Raw genomic sequence first — 21,342 nt, forward strand, 5'->3', positions numbered from 1 at the left:
TTTTGATTTGGGTACAAATCAAAATTAAAAAATAGTTTCATGCACATCCCTAATAGATAACTGCACATTACAGCAACACAATTGATTTTATGTGAAATCTGTACTGAATATACACTCATCAGGCCTTGAACCAGGGGAACTGGCTGTCCCTGTTCTCTGTGTTCTTATGTCCAGTGACACTAAACTGCCTGTCAGATAACTTCAGTCCAGTCAGAAGCTTTGTTTATTTGAAGTACTGGGAGATCATTCTGCCAAGTCAGAAAATTAGGTGATCCAAAACCTGCAGCAGCAGGTCATCTTTCCTTAGGTAACTTTATGGAGCTCCACATCTCTCTGTTTTGACTGAGCAACTGGTTACAAAGGCCAGCCATCAAATGATGCATTTGCCTTCTCTCCTCTGCTTATTTTACTATCCATCTGCTCTGCATGCTCCCCAAAGCAATTTTATTTGTACCTCTGCACTCTGAAGAGGAACTGGTGCTTGTCACAGACTTTGCTTTGTCCTTTCTACAATTCTGCCGCATATTCTTCCACTGCCTGGGACTGGCAGTCTTGCTTAGCTTGTTGCTTACACTTGTAGTCTCATGAAGACACAGTGAGAATTAAGCTCCAAAGTGGGAACTGTTAAATCTTCATTTTAATAGCCTAAGTGCTATGTTTTAATGTCTCTTACATGATGTTCATAGCCTTTTGCATTATTTTAAGGAGCTAAATATTGTTGAACACGCACACAGTTGGAAACATTAGAAGAAAATGTGCATAGTGTAGTGTTGTTATTGCCATAATTTTGGCACAGGATTTGAGTTTGTTTTTTTGGCTGAAGTTCTGGGTTTTCTTTCGTGACAGACATTGTTTTCTTTGGTTGAGTATAATGCCTTCTTGGGAACATTTTCTTTAGGACAATTCAGTCCCAGATTTGGTCATTTCAATGATACCCTTATTTCTTCCTCTAGCTTTTCATCATTTTGTTTTAATATTAAAGGACATTAATTTACTATGCAAAGTTTTGTGTCTTGTAAATGTGAAGAGGATCCTACTTGGCTACACACTGCATAAATCCATTAAAATGCTTGAATGCAAAATCCTCACATCAGATTTGCTTGGGCTGTAATCAGCAGTCATGTGCTGCATGCAATCTGCAATGTAGCAAAGTATAATTTATATGAGATAAGGAGAGGCATATGTATCGAATGTTATGCTATTTGAAATTTAATTAGCCACATCAATTATTACGTAGGTAGTTCTTCCTTTCTCCAATGTTTCTGAAGGTTTTGCAGATGTTGTTCTGCCACTACTTCCAGATGTTACAGACTTCTTTCAAAGTGCTGGACTGTAGCCCATAAGGGGATTTTCTATTGGAAAATTCTGGCATGGACTGCAATTCCAGCCATGTATTCTGTGCTGTGAGGAAATGATTGCATGTGAGTAGAATGGGGATGCAGAACTTGAAGTAAAAGTCAAGTCTGAGCTGAGAAGGATATTGGTCTACAAGACCAACCATGGGTGAGAAGGGCGACATTTTGTGATTATGTCAGCTTTCTTATCTCAAATAGACCTGGATCAAAGCCCAACATGGTACCTAATTTGCAATCCTAGCCCAACCTGACCCAAATATAGAGGCTATTCACAAGTGCAGCCCTGCCCAGGCTAGGGGTGTGTGTGTGAAGCACCGGGATTGAGTCTGATGCTGGCATTGTCCCTGCATCTAGCTCCACTTTTGAACCTGGCATTTAGTGAACCTACAATTCACTTAACCTGTTGGGTTAAGAGGGTTCCCCTGAGCCCACCGCCATTTCCGGCAGCAAACCGTAGGTGGGGGGTGGGGGGATGGAATGGCTGCTCTAATGCAAGCAGCTACCACGCTCATGGTGCAGTGCACCTTGGTATGCAGGAGGGGGGAAGTCCTCCCCCTTTCCTGGCTATAGCCTTCACCGTACTGGTGCTCATGTGGGCTCATGGTGCGGTGAAGGCTCAGAGAGCCATTGCATGTCTCCCAGGGAAAGAGGCAAGTTCCTGCCTTCCCTGCAGCCCTCCCAGCAGCGGCCATGAGTTTGTGTGAAAGATCTCATAAACTATGTTTCAGAAATAAGCTGATCCAGCCAGAAAACTATGTGGATAGAGGCAACCTAAGTGCAGCTTGAAACTATTACCATAAATTTCCAGAGCTGAGAAAGCATGAATAACATCCTAAACATTCACAAAGAAAGTGACAACATACATTTCTTGGTTTAAAACATAGGCATTAACTTAACAGCACTGGCTAGACTCTTCACAGGTCTGACTCTTCACAGGTGATTGGTCTGTGCTGGATGCGCTGGACCTGTAGAAAGCCCCCTCTTGTGAGCGATTTCCTGGAGCTGTGAAGCCATGCCCACAGCCTGGCACTGGCATGGGTGGAGCGAAGCTCGGAGGACTAGAAAGTGGGAAGGGGAACTCTAACCTGCCTCTGGAGTTTCCCAAACTGGGGATGGGGGATTATCTTCCTGTAATGTCTGAATGCAGCCTCTGTTTTCCACTACTCTGCAGAACACTGGGAACAGAAGGCCCCAGGAAGCCCACCTGGAAGTTTTTCAAACCTGGCTTTTGGTTCGCTTCTCTTCCAGAATGGAGGGTGTGCGTTCGCATATCAGCCAAATTTACCCCAAAGTCCCTGTGAGCTATCAGGGAGCACTTCACAGACAATTCAGGGTTTTCAATGCATGTTAGAATGTAGTCCGATTTATATCCGGCGTAAAAAAAAATCCACTTTTTGTGTTGTTTTTGGGGGGGCTACACTGAACTCACAGTAAAGCCTTGCAGTAAACCCGCATAAAGCCTGCTGTCTGGGAAAGCTCAAGGACGCCTGAGGCCTTTTACAAGACTCTGAACTGAAGGTTCTTGCAACCTCCCCCTTCTCTTCAAATGTTTGGAAATCTTTCAGAACCCTGGAGAAAATTCAGGCAGAGAATTAAACTATAGCTTTCTGCCATAGGGGCTGAGAACAAGCCTGATAAAGTAAAATCATATCTCCTGTTGCATGTAATCGGGGAGGAAGTGCTAGAGCTTTATAATAATTTGCACTTTTCAGAAGGTAAAAAAATGAAATTTAGTGAAATCATTAGGAGATTTGAGGAGTATTCCATGCCATGAAAAAAATGAGACATTTGATAATAACATTTGATTCTTCACATGCATGCAAAAATTGGATGAAACTATAGTGCACTATGTTACAGAATTAAAGACTCTCAGCAGGACCTGTGCTTTTGGGGACCTGACAGATTCACTCATTGGGGACAGGATTATTTGTGGTATTAGGGATAATGCAGTCCATGAAAGGCTACTGAGTGAGGAAGGCCTTACTTTAGAAAAGGCTCTGAAGATTTGCAAGGCTGCAAAAGTGTGAAATTACAAGCAAAATAATTGATGGCATCTGAGGAAACTGTGTATGAACTCAATAGGAAAGCTGTGAGGCAACAAAAGCCAACCCTAGTAATGCAACAGCCAACTAAGAAATCTCAGACTAAGACCAATGGGAGCTCAAGATAAGAATGCAGGTACTGTGGCATGCACTGTGGTCCTAGACAGTATGCTGCATTTGGAAAATCTGTTATACCTCAGGCAAAGATAACCATTTTGCAAAATGCTTCAGGTCAATGCTGAAACTTCAAGTGCATGCTGTTGACCACCTCGTGGGAGAGGAGTTGTATGTGGATGTAGTAGAGTCAAGTGGAGTTACAAGCAGCGATTGGATCCAGCCAATGGAGCTGAATGGAACAATTATAGCTTTTAGACTGGATACTGGTGGCCATGTCAACATTTTGCCAGAATATGAATATAAAACACTCCATTTGGTTAATAGAGATTTTTGAGGCTCCCATTTGGCTTAGTTCCTGAAGAGTAGCATAAGACATCCATGGGATATATACACATACTGATAGAGTTGACACTTCAATGGATGACATCATTGTTTTGGGCACAACCAAGGCTGGAGACTTCAGGAGGTCCTGGAGGCAATCAGAGCTGCAAATGTCAAATTAAATAAAGACAACTGCAGCAGCTGTGATCTCGCCATAAGAGACTACTGGAACTGTAGACATGAGCTATCAGTAATTGATGGGGTTGTTTTCAAAGGAAGCAAAATGGTGACTCCATTGAGTCTCCAACATGACATGTTCTGGAACATTCATGAAGGTCATTTAAGGATTGAAACGTGTAAAAAAGAGCACAGTATATTATGTTTTATCCAAGGATCAATCAAAATATTGCCAATATTGTAGAAAACTGTTTGAATTATGCAACAGTCTGAGCCCCTGAACCCACATCCCATGCCACAAAGGGCATATGAGAAAGTTGGCACCAACCTGTTCACATGGAACTCAACTATATATCTGATATTTATGGATTATTATTTCTTATATCCTAATATTTGTACTTTGTGCAGTACTAGTAGAGCATCAGTTATTGCCAGCTTGAAAGCTGTGTTTGCAAGGCATGGAATTCCTCATGAAGTTATTAATGACAATGGGTCCCAATATCTGAATTTTGATTTCAAACAGTTTGTTAAGGAATAGGACTTTCATCATACTACCTCTAGTCCGCTTTATCCCCAGTCTATTTGTCTTGTGGAAAGATTAATCCAAACAGCAAAAAAATCAGCTGAGAAAAAGCAAGGAAGGTGGAGGATTGATCAAGCACATTTGGCTTACTGCAGTATACCTCTAGAAAATGTCTACTCCCTAGCACAGTTGTTGATGGGCAGGATGATATGCTCCACACTGCCCATAGCTGATGTCTTATTGATGGGTAATGATGATGGCCAGATAAGAGAAAAAACGGAAGCCCTGAAACAACATCAGAAATAGTACTTTGACAGGAGGGCCCAAGAGCTTCCAGGACTGAAACCAGAAGACTGTGTTATATGAGGAACCATAGCTCCAATGTTTGGGACCAGCAAGGTAATATTAAACAGCTAGTGCTACCATGATCTTATTGATTCAGATGGACCAAGGGGAACTTTATCAGCATAACTGGAGAGAACTTTGAATGCTTCTGTGTAGTACTAGAAATGAACCCAAAAATTGTTCTCCATTAACTGGGTTGCCTGCAGTGTCAGAACATACAGAAGAACACCTGGAACAGCCGCAAGAGACCACTCTTTATGACAAGGGAGAGCAGCCATTCCGGCAGTCCCAGCAGAAAGTGAAGGCCCAGAGAGACTCATAGAAAGGGCAGAGCCGTGGGTGGTAAAAACTCACTCCAGAGTGAAATGCTGATAACCTCTCCTCTGCAGAAGTAGTAGTTCAGGCAGATGGCTGTCCTGTTGTTTTTGTTGTTTGTTAAGAGGGAAGATGTGATTGTTATAATTTTGAGATAGTCCCTAACATAGAGCAGCAGGGAAGGTGGAACCTATTTTACTTAGAACCAGTTTGTGCTGGCTGTACTCAGCACAGTTTAGTTTTATTTTCTCTGCAGTAAAGAAGCTTTTCTTGCTCAAGTGCCTGTCCTTGTGTTGAACCCAAATTATTACAATCTGCTAGATGCAATTCTGTAGTAGTCAATCACAACATAGGCATTCTGGACCAGAGGTGTGCTGTTTGAACCAGGATGGGAGACTCCATTCTAAGATGGCATCTTTGAGTGCCTGGGGAAAGTTCATGAGGATCCACTACAGGCTTTTATTTGCACACAAGGTGAGTCATTATGCCTTCCTAAAAGGGTCTAACTGAGGGGGAAATGGGCAGCTGTGAAACCTTTTGCATGGAAGCCTCACAAAACAGCCACCAGTGAGAAGTTATAGAGACCTGGGGAGGTCAGTGGTCTGGGCTGTTAGGAACTAAGGACAATAAAACAGACTAATAAAAGTGATGTGCATGTCCTTAGTGCAGTCTAGGAAAGCCAATGGCCGACCCCATTTAAGGGCATAGTGGTAGGAAAGAATGGTTAACATGTGTAACAGATTATAGCAAACATATGCAAGAGGTAAGGAGCAGAGACCAAACCCTGGAGCCAGAGGATACACAGGCACATGGAACACCGGGACTTGTATATCACCTAGGAGTTCATATAATTCACAGCTAGCAGTGTACAAAGACTTTCTTGCACACCAATAAATATTAACTGGAAGATTATGGATACCAATGGATTTGCAGCATGACCTTTAGTGTGCTACAACTAAAACTGAGGAAGGGTGAATGAAAAAGTGGACTAGCACTTTGGGACGTGAATTTGCTTTCTGTTTTTGTACCTCCTAATCACCAGTCTTCACTTTTCTCCAGGCCTTTCAGTCTGACCTATATATGTTTACTCATTATTTATTTATTTATTAGATTTCTATACCGCCCTTCCAAAATGGCTCAGGGCATTTGGAAGTAAGAAGTACTTGGAAGTAAGAGCCACTCAGTTCATTGGGGCTTATCCCTAAATATGTGTGTCTATCTATCTATCTATCTATCTATCACATTTATATCCCACTCTTCCTCCAAGGAGCCCAGAGCAGTACACATGGTTATGTGTATCCTCACAACAACCCTGTAAGGTAGGTTAGGCTGAGGGAGAAGTGACTGGTGCAGAGTCACCCACAACGTTTCATGGTGGACTGGGGATTTGAACTCAGGTCTCCCTAGACAACCTCTCTAACCACTACACTCAACACTACACCACACTGACACATTAATCAATCAAAGATATAACAATTTTGTTTTGACCATTGTAAGCAGAAACCTGATTAGAAGGTTCATGTTGTTTATATTCTTAAAATGTTATTCTTGTTTTTACAAGTACATGGAAAATTTGGGTGCAAAATCCATCCGGGCCTGGTAATTCTTTTGGCTTCTTTCCCACTCCTCCCAACTTCCAGGGATTTTGGTCATCTCTTCTCTTTTCTGTAAAAATGTCAAAAAACCATATCAGTTTGCCACTCTGGAGAATGCCAGTGACTTACCATGAATGCCTGTTGTTATTATGACTAAGTGACTGCTAGAACTTCAGTGTTAAGTTCATCTGTCATCCTGGATCCCTGCTGAAAGCCCCTTTGAAAACATGACGCTCTTGCTGCCGTTCCATCTCTTGGTGTAGCTTCAGGCAGACAAAGAGATCTTGTTTGCTACTCACTTTCATCTCTGTGCATTATCAGCCCTATTAAAAACAAGGAAAGAACTCTCGTCCCCTGATTGGGCAGCAGCACCAAAGAGAAGAAGAATGAAAGAAAAGAAAAGGCAGCTTTTCCTTCTAAGAACCTCAACACCCCAACATATCCATCACTGTCTCATGTAATCACAGCTAGGAATATAAGAGAAGCCTGTGGCCTGTCAGCCTCACAGATGGATTCAGTGGTGATATGAACAAAATCAAAGTCTAGAAATCAGTGAATTCTCATTATAAAGATATATGACCCTTCCCTCCACTCAGAATAATGGAATTTTACATCTAATGGCTGTGAGAGGAGCCGTTTATTTTGCAGCTGTAGTGTATGCTGCATTGGGAATAGTTTCTCTTATATAATTGGCCCTCGAAATGATGAGGGCAACTCTGCTTGCTGGGAGTAGTTTTGGCTGCTTTAATTATGTGCCTGAGTGAGGATGTGAACCTGGGGAGAGCTGGGGTGCTTCAATTAGAGTGGTTATGGGTAGGGGAAGGTATGGCGTGGGGCCTCTTTTACATTAGAAGAGTGGAAGAGTGGTTCAACATTTTATTCTTATCTCTTCTTCTGGCTGTTCCCATAATGGGAGGGTTGCTGGCTGCTTTATTAGACTGTCCTTTGGCCTGCTGGTGCTGCTGTTTAATGCCAGGTCAGAGCAGAATAAAATCTCTGTCATCCATAATTTAATTGTGGAGGAAGGGGCCAAACTAGTTTGTATTATGGAGACCTGGGTGGGGGAGCTGGGAGAGATTAGTCTTTCCCAGCTGTGTCCACCTGGCTTTATTTCAGCATCAGTAAAACCTGGAGGGCCGAGGTGGGTGGGTGTAGGATCACTATAATTCCTAAAAGCTCTATTTTCCTCTCTAGTCCTCCTGTCCAAGTGAGTGCCAGTTCAGAATGTTTTTGGACCTGGTTTTGGGCTCTTGGGACTGAGTGGGGATTCTGTTGGTGTACTGTCCACCCTGCTGCCCAGCTGTCTCCCTGCCTGAGCTCATGGAGGGGGTCTCAGATTTGGTGTTCAGGACTCCCAGAATGATTGTTCTGGGTGACTTCAACATCCATGCTGAGGCTGCTTTGTCTGGGGCGGCTCAGGACTTCATGGCCACCATGACAACCATGGGGCTGTCCCAACATGTTGTTGGCCCAACACATGAATTGGGGCATACTCTGGATCTGTGTCCCCCCGCCCCCCAACTGGACAGGAAGATAATGATTTGAAAGTGGAGGTTATATCATCTATGACCTTGTCATGGTCAGATCATGTCCTTCTGAAGTTTAGAGTTTCAGTGGCTACACCACTCTATGAGGGTGGAGGACCTATAAAAATGGTCTGCCCCCAGAGACTGATGGATTCCAAAGGATTTCTGAGGGGTCTGGGGGTATGGCACACACTCCTGCTGGTATGATTCCTGCTGGAATCGCAGGTGCTTCTGTTTCTCAATTCCTAAGAGCAACTAGAGCTTCGTTGCTCTTGGGAATTGAGATATGGCTCCGGCGATTGACACGATCCCAAGTGCCCTCTCCCGCAAAACAGAACCCATGCAGTGTCTTGGTATACACTTGAGCTGAGAGAGATGAAGCAAGCTAGGAGACAGCTGGGAAAAGGTGGAGGAAAACTTGGGATGAGTCTGAGCAAACACTGGTTAGAGCTCATTATGGAGCCTATTCTGTGGCAGTGACGGAATATAAGAAGCTGTTTTTCTTCATCCACCATTGTATCCTCTCAATGCTATCCCTCAGGGCTTTTCCGGGTAGTGCGGGGCCTTTTGAAACCTGGCCCTGAGCAAGATGTATTTGAACCCTCGGTAGCACACTGGGACATATTAGCACAGCAGTTTGAGGGTAAAGTCGGTCAGTGAGTTAGACTCATTCCAATTCACCATGGGTTGGACTGATGCTATAACACCTGGTCCAGTTTTGCAGGAGGAGTTTCAATTATTGGTCCCCGAGGTTGTGGACAAGATATTTAGTCAAGTTCGGCCAACCACATACTTGGTTGACCCTTGCCCTTCATGGCTTATTAAATCTAATAGGGAGGGTTAAATGCCTGATGGAGAGAGGGAGTGGTCCCAGCTCTATTGAAGGAAACTATTATTTGACCACTCCAACATCCAAGATACTCTAGAGGATATTCCCTACTTGCAAGAACCTCTAGTACAGGAAAATGAAGTTAGATCAGCACTCCGGTCATTACCAAGTTGGAAGGTTACAGGAACTGATAGAATAGCTACAGATATGGCAGGCAACAGAAGAAATATCAGTCAAGGCTCTAACCAAACTATGCCAGCAAATTTGGAGAACGACACAGAGGCCAACGACACAGAGGCCATACCCATACGAAAGAGAGGAGACTTAACAGATTGCGCAAACCATTGAACAATATCCTTAATTTCACATGCTAGCAAAATAATGCTCAGGATCATCCAATGCAGATTAGAGCCCTACGTGGAAAGGGAAATGCCGGATGTTCAAGCTGGTTTCAGAAAAGGTCGAGGAACAAGAGACATCATTGCTAATGCACGCTGGATAATTGAGAAAGCCAAAGAATACCCCAAAGTCAATATGTGCTTTATTGACTACAGAAAAGCCTTTGATTGCATTGATTATGTCAAGTTGTGGAATAGCCTTAGGAAAATGGACACCCTAGAACATCTCATTGTTCTCATGAGAAACCTATACACAGGACAGGAAGCCACAGTCCAGATGGAACATGGTGAAACAGACTGGTTCCAGATTGGTAAAGGAGAAAGACAAGGCTGTATACTTTCTCCTTCTTTATTCAATTTATATGCTGAACATATACCGAAGGAAGCTGGATTGGAAGAAAATGAGCGTGGCTTTAAAGCTGGAGGAAGAAATATCAATAACCTGCACTACACTGATCACACTAGGGATGTGCGAAACATTTTGGATACAAAACGTTTTGTACCCAAAACAGCCTGTTTGGGGTGTTTTGTAGACAAAACAAAACACCCATTTTCCAGATCCAAAAGTTTTGTATACAAAACAAAACGTCCCTGTTTCGGCTACAAAACGTTTTGTTGTTTCGGACCTCCATTTTGTGGTGATCTCTGAGTCAGTCTCCATTTTGTGTTTGACATCTCTTTGAATTTCCCACCCTTCCAGCCTTCTGATCAGTGACCTAAATCATGGGCTGACCTGCTGACAATTCCCTCCTTGTTCCCCATTAGCTCTTTTGCTTCTTTCCACTCTTTACTGACCCCACATTGGCCAGGGGAAGGGTTGCTAACCTATGGGGTGCTGGGTTCTGCTGTTTCTGTGGTGTTCTGAGTGTAGATTCTCTGGTAGCATATGAGAGTGGATTCTTGTTTTTCTCAGAAAATCTCATATGCTACCAGAGAAACTACAATGAACACCTCAGAAACAACAAAACCCAGTACCCCACAGGCTTGTGGGTGTGGGGGTGGTTGGCACCCTTTGTGCATTACACAACCCCTCACTCTGGGAAACCCCAGTGCCCCCCAAGTGGAATTACGGGGCTGCTGAAACCTCCATTATTCCCCATGGGAGAAATCTTAAAGACATGTAAACTTCAACAAATCACAAAAGATCAGCCCTTTGCCCAATTCCTTTGAAATAATTCTGGAAGTTTCCTTGCCTCCATTGGGCACTACCACCCACCACACTCTGCTCTGGGTCATCCCTTTCCCCTTCATTTGAAGTGATACATTTGCTCGAATCCCCATTATTCCCTATGGGAATATTCTTAAAGATGTGTAAACTTTAAAAAAAATCACAAAAAACCCAGCCATTTGCCTAATTCCTTTGAAATTTGGGTGGTAGCTTCCACCCATTGGACACTACCACCACCACCCACTCTTTTTGCCCTGGGACCCTTTTTAAAATTCCAAATCGATTTGGATTTGGATTTGGAAAATTTGGCTACAAAACAAAACAGGGCTGATCTGGATTCAGAAAATTTGGGTACAAAACAAAACGGGGATGTTTTGATTCGGATACAAATCGAAACAAGAACATTCCAAAATGCACACCCCTAGATCATGCCACTCTGATAGCAGAGAATGCAGATGATCTGCAAGCTCTAGTAATGAAAGTCAAGGAGCACAGTGAAATATGAGACTATAACTAAATGTGAAGAAGACTAAACTAATGACAAGGGGTACAGCAACCAGCCTCAGAATTGCTAATGAAGACACTGAAGTGGTGGATAGCTTCTGCCTTTTAGGATCAACCATCAACATTAAGGATCCAACAGTCAAGAAGTACACCGCAGACTAGCACTTGGTAGGGTTGCAAGGCCTTGGAAAGGATATTTAGATGCCATGATATTTCTACACCTACAAAGATTAGGATCATGCGGACAATGGTTTTTCCTGTGACACTCTATGGATGTGAAAGCTGGACTTTGAAGAAGCAAGATAGAAAAAGCATTGACGCTTTTGAACTTTGGTGCTGGAGAAGACTTTTGAGGATACCATGGACAGCGAGGAAAACAAACAAATGGATCATAGAACAAATCATTCCAGAATTTTCATTCGAGGCACAAATGACCAGGCTCAAACCATCATACTTCGGACATATTACGCAAAGATCCAGCTCCCTTGAGAAGTCCATTATGCTGGGGAAAGTTGAAGGAAAGAGGAGAAAAGGATGACCAGCAGCAAGGTGGATGGACTCAATCACAACAGCAATGAATGTTCTTCTGAGAGACCTTAAAGGCCAAGATGAAGATAGATCATCCTGGAGAGAATCTATCTATGTAGCCGCTAAGAGTCGACACTGACTTGACGACACTTAATCAATCAATCAATCAATCAATCAAAGACAGCCAGTCTGGACCCAAACGATGTGAATAACGATATGTGTGTAGCCGATATTCCTTTCCTAGGCAAGGTGCTTAAACGTCTAGTGGCTGACAAGCTCCAGACACTCTTGGAAGAAATGGGTTATCTAGATCAGGGGTCTCCAACCTGTGGCCCACGGGCTGCAAGCGGCCCTCAAGCTCTTTCTGTGCTGCCCTCCAACTTGCTTGTTTGCTGCTATCACACTCAAGGTATTTTCCCTCAGACCCACACTGTTCTTCCTGCCTCAAGAGGCACCATCAACTGCTGCTCTTCCTGTTCCTTTCTTGCAAAAAAACACAATAGCAACATTGTTTCTTCTGGTCTCCATGGTTCCTTCTGTCAGCTCCCTCTTGGGCTTATCCTCTATATTAGCATTTTGGCCATTCTGGGTACTTTGCAAGCCAGCAAAGCTCAGGTACCCATACCACTCAGCTTTTTAACTCCCCCTCTCCATGCATTACCATGTTGAAGGCTATATACAGTATGTATGTAAGGAAGATAAAGCAGCTGTGTGTATTGGTACAGGAGATGTCTGGCCTGCTTTTGCAAAAAAGGAGGGGAAAGGACAGTAAAAGGGCTGGTGTTTTTGTAAAAAAAAGAGATACAAAGTGTTTTGCATACTGAACATATCTAGAGGCTCCGCCCATCAAGGCTCCTCCAAGTGGCTTCCAAGGTTACTGGTGAGGTTGCTGCTGCAGGCAAAAGCATTCCTTCTTCCTTCCTCAACAAGAGCTGATTGAAGTCTTCTTGCTGCTTTGCTTGCTTCTTCCTCTCCTCCCCCACCCACTCCAGCTAGGAGTCTTCTCATGCATCTGTGATTGCAGGAGCTGGTGAGTGGCCCCCTGGGTTGAGAGAGATGGAGTTCTCTCTTAGCAGAGAAGCTGATGGGATTCCCCTTCCCACATCTTCCTCCAGCCAAGCTCCCCCCCCCCGGCTGCCATTTTGCTTCTCATTATTGAGGCTTGGCTGGCAGGCAGTGATCTGTATGTGCAGGTGGAATTCCAGAACAGATTCACTGATTGCCATAAGCATGGAAAGGAAATAAGAATGTTTCAGAATGCATTTGAAGTAGCACCAGAAGATGCAAGTAACTTTTTTCAGATGGAACTAATTGATTTGCAAGCCAATGAGCATCTCAGAGACATTTACAAAGAAAATAGTCTGTTAGATTTCTATTCTGGTCTACCTGATATATTTATCAACCTGATATATTTATCAACCTGGTCTACCTGATATATTTATCAATTGTCTGTGATCTGAGCCTCCACAAAACTAAAAATGAGCTGATGTAATGCCTAAGAAATCAGAGAGATATTAAGGCCACAAGAACAGCCAATGGTTTCTGTAAAGATCTGTTAGATAGCTATTTGAAAGTTACATGGCCAGCAAAGCACCTCAGCTGAGAGGCACCAAGTGGGCCATTTAAAATTTAAAATTCGAGCACAGCACCTCTTAGCTGAGAGATGCCAGGCTAGCCACTTAATTTTCAAATCACCTGCACAACACCTCTCAGAAGGGAGGCACGGTGCTGGCCATTTAATTTCCAAATGGCCCTGTGTGGCAACTTTCAGCTGGGAGGTGCTGCACAGAGCATTTAAAAGTTAAATGGCCAGTGAGCCACCTTTCAGCTGGAAGGCAGCTTACTGGCCATTTAACTTGGGTCTGACTAGAAATTTCCGATTTAAGATTACCTGAGCCAACAATTTAGGAAGGCTCCCCTAAATTGGGTGTTGGCTCTCCAGCAATTTATCTGTCAGGTTGGATCCAATCAGATCCTGCATTTTTTAGGCTTCATAGGCCTAGCAAAAAGATTGTGTGTGAAGTTGCCCTGAAATATTTATCTAGAAGAGGTCCTTTATTTAGAAATTTCTTCAGCAGCTCTTCCCTGCTAGTGCCTCATAGGGCAAATGTTTTACTGGGATCAGACCCTCGAACAACCCCAACCCACAATGCATTTTGCACAACACGTGGTAATACAGGCCATGCTTTTTCTGGGTGCCTTCTAAAACAACTTCAGCCTAATTATTGCTTTTTTTAGAAGACAAAAATCATCATTGTTGTTCCTGACTTTTGTTGCTGTGGTTAAACAGTAACACTTAATAAAGGGAGGGCAAGAATCTCCATGGGAACAAAATGAGAGAACAAGAGGGGGCAGGCTTTGTGGAAAGAAAATGGGAGACTAATAAGTTGTTCATACTGCATGGATTAAAGGTCTTCTGTACAGTGAAAGAGGCTTCCTGTTTGTTATATAGACCTTTTAAAGTGGAAACCAGCCTGGTGGCTGTAAATCTGAAGTGTTATACATTCTTATAAAGTTCTGTCAGCAGTATCAAATAGTTTATAGCCCTGTGTCAAATTAAGGGCTGATTTCATCTAGCATCACCAGACGTATCAAGTCAATAGATTACGCTATGTTTTTTACAATTTTCAGCTTAATGATCAAAATAGCTGTTACTCATAGTAGGGATGGTCAAATGGGATATTTCCCTTGCTAACTAGAATTACTATTGTGTCCTTTTCAGAGTGCCAAATGTTTGCAAAATCTCATTGGGGGAAAACTATTAAACTGTCAAATTTTTATATATGGGTGTGCCAACATATTTTTTTCTAAGTGGGTGTGCCAAAATTAGGGTCATGATGTAGAATGTTTTGAGGTCTCATGAGAACAATCCACCCAATTAGGTGTTTTTAACTTTGGAATTCATGCAATATTATTTGATTTAATCATGTGATATGGGTGGTTCTGGCAGTTAATCCTTGAGTGTTTTGGGTACAGAATGATGCTAATTTTGAATGATGAACTAATTTTGCTGCCAAAGCAAAGGAAAGCTACACAAATAATGGGTGTATCACTTAGTTTGGCGTGGCCTTCAGTATTTTGGATTCAGTTTAGGGCTGGGGGAAAGAAACTGTGTTAATTTGCCTTTTATTTATTTATTTAAAATATTTATACCCTGCCCCTCCAGTACACAATTGCTCGGGACAGCTCACAGCATTTATAAAACAATGTACAATTAAAGATTAATAAAGTTAAACATGTTAAAAGACAAGGCTAAAACCACATTTAAAATTACAATTTTTTTAAAAAAGTTTCAAATTAAAAGTTATTAATAAAAAGCTAAAAACTGAGAACTATAAAAACTCAAGAAACTACCAGATATTAGCAGCGGATATAACATTTAAAAGCCTCATGTGTTTTAATTGTTTTTTTATAAAACACTGAGGGAGAGAGCATGGCAAAGCTCTTTAGGGAGGGGGTTCCAAAGCCAAGGAGCCACAACCAAAAAGGCTTTGTTTAAATTGTACAATAATTCAGAAGGATTTTGACATAAACATATGCATCCAAGTCCCACAAAACATTAATTAGCCACAAGGTGTGCACCTTCTTACCCAGTAAACAAATGCTGATGAGTCCAGTAAAGATAAAAAGATTTAATTGATTGGTTAAAAATCTGCCACAACTTCTGCAGTTCAAAGGTGCTTCTTAAAGGTAGGTTATCATATAATGTACACACGAATGAGTGATCCAGCTATCAAAACCTATGTCAAATAATGTTACATAGGGATGGATGGTCAATCAATAAAACTTCAGAAATAATGAAATCATGTTTTGTCAACATCAAGAGATCCTGTTTAATCTCGCTCATGCTGTATGCATTCCAGTCTGGTAATTCCTTCTGGAGACCATTGCATCCATGTGTAGAGTCCCCCCTCAATCATGTTTGTCCATCAGAAAGCTCTGATGCAATGGCCATGCCTGCCAAAACATAACAGCCTCATGGGTTATGTTTTTTCAGACTGTTTGAATCCAGTCTCTATTCCAGTCAAAAGTGAGGAGATATATATATATATATATATATATATATATATATATATATATATATATGATTGATGATAAATAATAAGAATTTGACAGTACTTTCACTCAGAGCTGGCTATTTGAACAAGTAAAATTAACAAGAGCAAACCTGAAGTATTCACAATTTTTAGTGAACATTTTTAGCAGTGTTAAAAATTGCTTCTCTTTTTCATTTTTTCCCCAGCAACCGTGTCAACATATTTCTTTACATGGCCCTTACTTGCCCTCATTTTCAGTTGCTGTCACTTGCCCTGAGAGATGCCAACATGTAGGCAAATCTAGCTATGTTTGCTCTGCATAGTGCTGTGGAATCATCCAAGTCGCTATAGCTCTTTTCAGACATTCAGTGAATGAGGGTTTGGAAGATGGCGGGGTTACAGAATCGTACTCAAACCCAACCCTGACCCAAACCTCACCCTGTGACATCCTAACTGCTGAGACCCCCAGGTCTGACTGAGCCACCATCAGTCTGGCATCTAAGATCTGTTGTTTTCTAGAAACTGGTGATCCCAGATAATATACTTCAATAGGGTCAAATTGTTGGCAGTCGACATTTTTATTGTGGTCTGTGCAATCATCCAAGTGTTTCTGGAGCAAACAGCACAATGGTAATGTTGAAACAATTATGAACAACGTTGAGGCTAAGGCCTTTCTCCAATCATGAGATCCAAACACTGAATTGCAATGCATATAGTCATTTGTGAACCAAGTGGGATTACCAAAGATTGCTATTGTAGCAAATAATTGTACATTGTTTCTCCAGGTTGTCATGGAAATTAAATTCAATGATTTTTTAAAATTTATTTATGATATTTCTATATCACCAGTCATCAAGTCTCAAGGTGCTCAACAAATGCAGAACGTACAGTTAAGTGCAGTTAGAACAGTATTTTAAAAAACCCAGTGGCCGATGTGTTTCGTAGCCTTACTAGAGAGGAACAGGAGCTGCTGTCTTTAAAAAGGCTGAGACTATTCACACGATTGCAGAAAATCGGGCTAGCCTCTGCTAGCCCGATTTTGTGCAATTGTGTGAACCACCAGGCTCGGCTGCAAGCCCGGTGGGTCTTGAGCAGGTAACCCGCTCAAGTACCCCTCCCCTAAAACCGGGTTTGTGGAGCGAGCACTCTGCAAACCCGTTTTTTAAAATCATCAGTAGACACGCCACGGCTCCGCGCCGTGGCTACTCACAAGGACGCTCGCGCAGGGCATGCTGGAGCTTCCGGGGGCCAATCAGCCCCCGCTCTCCCCAGCCCCCACCACCTCCGTCATGGAGCCAGCAATTTTGTGGGTGGCCAGTCTGGCTGCCCAGGGCTCCCGCTCTGATCGTCTGCAGGGAGAGCAGGCTTAGCTCAATCTCCCCGCTCAGCTCACCAATCCGGGTCTCACTGATTGTGAGACCCGGCTCGCTATCTCACAACTCAGTCCAGGAATGTTGCTGAGCAGCTGAGTGTGCAGAGAGGGAGTGATTTTAGCTGCTCCCCCTCCAAAAGTACTTGTCACTGCCAGAAACATGTCCCTTAGTGTCACACAGCCCTCAGGGATATATTTCTGTCAGTGAAAAGTACTTTTAGATGGAAGGGGAACAAAAATCACTGTCCTCTCCCTCTCTGCACATGTTTGGCTTCTCAAAAGTGTTCTTGGCCAAGCTCTGAGGCAGCCTCTTGTGAGAATGCAGTTCCCGTTGCACCCTAGTAATGCTGCAGAACATGTCAACCAATTAAAAACTCAATCAAAGAAATGTGTTTTCCAGGGTTTCTTAAAGGTCATCAAATATGTTAATCCTTGTATGTGCTGAGAGTATGAAAGAGGCAGAACAATAATATATATGGGTGAATGGGTGGAGGGAGGCAGGCAGGCAAGGGACAGGCCCAGGCCTCTCAGCGGCCTGAGGGGAACGAGCAACCATGGCAGTGGTGGCAGTGTGGAAGGGCCCGGTCAATCGCTGCTGCTGCTCCTGTGGGGAGGGGGAGGAGTAGGGTTCGGGTGAAGGTGGGGAGGGCTCTGGGGATAGGGGACTGCAGCTTGGCCAGTAGGCACCACAGTGCAGCAGCCATGACCACGAGGGATGAGGGGGATGGAGTAAAGAGATGGGGGAGTGACCAAGAGGGGCAAGGGGGATGGAAGCAACGAGATGTAAAAGGAAGAGCAGGAGGGCTGCTCAGGTGAGGGTGGAGAGATCTCTGAGGTGAGGGGGGTTGTGGCAGGGGGTGAGGGGAGCAATCAAGTACTAGCGCACAGATGCTCTGCACAGCTTAAGCTAGTAACAATTATTATCTTATTCACCATCTTTATCTATACCCACTGATTGGATCCACATTCATCAATATCCACAAAGACCACATCTATATCCACAGATTGAAACAGAAGGGTCATTTGTGTGTGCTCAGTACCCAGTGGTACATGCTCACACCATGGATGAGGACTTGTCCTTCTTTTAGTTTCTCATTATACATGCAGTTTTATTTCCAGCTCAGCAGTTGCTGAATTATCACTGAGAAACACTGTAAACCAAATGGCAGGTGGAAGATGCTTGACAAAAGACTGGATCTTCATGGCTGAAGTTGCTCTTATATAATGGCCAGACTTCACAGCATCTGCAAATAATCTTTAAAGCCCTCTGCCAAAAGGCTGACATACTCCGGAGAAGATGGCAAGTTCTCTGGTGCTAAAGCATCCCCACTTATGTGAAACATGAGGGTACCCACATTTAATGAAACATGTGGTGTGTTCTTCGCCCATGCTCATTTAATAGAACAGGAACAGCTTGCACATGGGTTTTTTTTTAACCATGTGTTCCTGTAAGGCTGAGTCAGCATTATATCCCTTAAAAGCATCATCTTATATACAATATTTTTATACAGCATTGACAATAAATGTTTTATCGTCTAACACTGGCTTCCTTGCTATTGCTGAGTGTAAGAGGATGCAAGCCAGAGAAATTTCTCTTTTATTTCTCTTTTAAAACGGATATGTGGTAGAAGCATAAGTCAGAGACCTACAAGGTGCAACTATATTATCAAAATATTGTTTCCAATGTAGTTATTTTCCTGGCCAGAAGCATTTTTTTTAAGAAAGCAATAAGCTTTGAGTGTCAGTTTGGATACTCCAAGGACTTGAGTTAATATAGCATTAAAGTCCATGCAAATATATGATGTATCTGATTACTGCATAATACTTTATTTCTATACTCAGGATAGGGAACAAACCATCAACTCATAAAGTCAATACAGACAATCATAAAAGATTGCGAGGAAACATGATATCTACAATGTGGTTAAGTATGAAATGGTCAAATCACAAATACACCAGGCAGTGGGCATCTGGATTATTTTAGCAATCAGTGAACGGAAGCATGGCACGTGACTCCTTCAGGAGGCCAAAGGGCAAAAGTGGCTGTGATTAGTGTGTAAGTCTGATGAAATGATCACCACAGTTCTCTTTTTTAGGTCTAAAAATCTGTGAATGAATTGGATACCTTTTTTTTAAAAAAAATCCTGTACCTTGCATACATGCTTGATTCTGATTGTTTATGAAGGGGATTGGAAGCTGCAGCAGTGTGGCAGAACCATTTGAGCTGGCTTAGCATGGAATCTGATGTGATTCCTTTTTCAAAGATTACTGCATACCCTGCAATATTTCACAGGTGAAAACAGAGACACCCATATTTCTGTAACTCCCTTATTTCCACGCCAAGCATCAAAGCCTAAGCCCTACACCCTGCTGAAGGATATTTTATGCCTGCAGCATGTTAAACTATATGTGCGTATGCAATGATAGGGGTGGAGGTCATGCAAATGGCCTTTACAAGCACACACACTAGAGTCAGGATGCATCTGCCTTCCACTCAGAGATTTAACTCAAGAGTCTTTCTTTAGAGAGACTTCCCCCCATCCTTCAATGAAATATGATAGTCACAGGCTTACATGGCTTTAAAAATGGATTAGACAAATACATATCAGCAGTTATTAGTTAGGTTCTATGGGTAACAAGTATTAGGCTACATGGAGCCTCCATGTTCAGGAGCAGTGGGCCACTGAATACCACTTAGTGGGGAGCAACTGTGGGAGAGGGTTACTGCCTTTATTTATTTATTTATTTATTTATTTATATACCGCCTTTTGTTAAAAGACAACCCCAAGGTGGTTTACAAAAGTTAAAACACAATAAAAGACAATAAAAATATTAAGCTAAAAAATATAAAAACAAACCAAATTTAAAATCTATAAAATACAAGCATAAAAACAATTCAACAGGTAAAAACACACAGAAGCAGCAGTAAAAACGATTATGTAAAAGCCTGGATAAAAAGCCAAGTTTTAACAAGCTTTCTAAAAGCCGTGATGGAGTCCGAGGAGCGAATGGCCACTGGGAGAGCATTCCAAAGTCTGGGGGCAGCAACAGAGAAGGCCCTGTCCCGAGTGCACAACAGCCGGGCCTCCCTCATTGTCGGCACCCAGAGCAGGGCCCCCTCAGATGTCCTCGTCAAGCGGGCAGCAACCCTTGGGAGCAGGCAGGCCCTCAAATACCCCTGGCCCAAACAGTTAAGGGCTTTAAAGGTCAAAACCAGCACCTTGAATTGGACCCGGAAACGAACCAGCAGCCAGTGCAATTCTTTCAGAATGGGCGTGATGTATTCCCAACTGGCAGCTCTGGATAAAACCCTAGCTGCCGCATTTTGCACTAGCTGCAGTTTCCGGATATTCTTCAAGGGCAGCCCCACATAGAGCGCGTTACAGTAATCCAGCCGTGATGTGACTAAGGCATGGGTAACCGTGGCCAGATCTGCCTTCTCGAGAAAAAGTCATTAACTTTTTGTGGGCTTCCTGGAGGCATCTGACTGGCCAATGTGGGGAACAGGATGCTGTACTAGATGGACCTTTGGTCTAGTCCAGGAATTATCTTACATTATTACTAGATACCTCAGAAAGGGCAGAAACTTGAAGAACTCTAGTTCACATATATGCACACAGAGGGAATTTTTTAAAAGGCCTCTCCAACTTCTTTCCAAAAGGCAAAAATACAGTGAGGTCATTCACACAATCAAAATCTGAGGCTATTCTGATACACACCCTAACCCAGGCTAGGGAAGCCCAGTCTGGGTTAGACTGTGCGTGAAAAGCACTGGGACCAGGCCTGATCCTGGCAGGGCAGTGCTGCCTAGGCCTGCTTTGAAGCCCAGCTCTTAGCCTGCTCAAGTGAGCCCTTAACCCTGGCTCCGGAATTGTGTGTTTGCTGGGGCTATGTTTACCTCCAGGGGACTCAGAGACAGGCACTCTCCCGGGGTAATCCACCAATGCATCATGCAAGTTGCACAGCACATTGTGGGATCAGTTGCAGGGGAGTAACAGCAGGAGAGAGGGCATGCCCCCAACTCCCACCTGTGGCTTCCAGTGGCATCTGGTGGGCATCTGGTGAAACAGGATGCTGGACTAGATGGGCCTTGGGCCTGATCCAGCAGGGCTGTTCTTATGTTCTTATCTCCAGTGGCAGGGACGTGTCATCTCAGTCTCCGGAGCTCCACGCTGATCATCTGGGAGCGC

The 21,342-nt window shown here is 43.1% G+C and overlaps 1 long non-coding RNA gene across 3 annotated transcripts in view; it reads left to right on the forward strand.

Moving 5' to 3' along the window:
- The first annotated feature begins 5,386 nt into the window (after positions 1-5,386).
- The window catches only part of LOC128324581 (uncharacterized), a 67,469-nt gene continuing 51,513 nt past the window's right edge, over positions 5,387-21,342 (forward strand). For all 3 annotated transcript variants that reach the window (XR_008306952.1, XR_008306954.1, XR_008306953.1), the window contains exon 1: positions 5,387-5,669. This is a non-coding gene — a long non-coding RNA (uncharacterized LOC128324581). The remainder of the gene's footprint in view (positions 5,670-21,342) is intronic.

This window comes from Hemicordylus capensis, chromosome 4 (assembly GCF_027244095.1).
Source record: "Hemicordylus capensis ecotype Gifberg chromosome 4, rHemCap1.1.pri, whole genome shotgun sequence".
Taxonomy (NCBI): Eukaryota; Metazoa; Chordata; class Lepidosauria; order Squamata; family Cordylidae; genus Hemicordylus; species Hemicordylus capensis.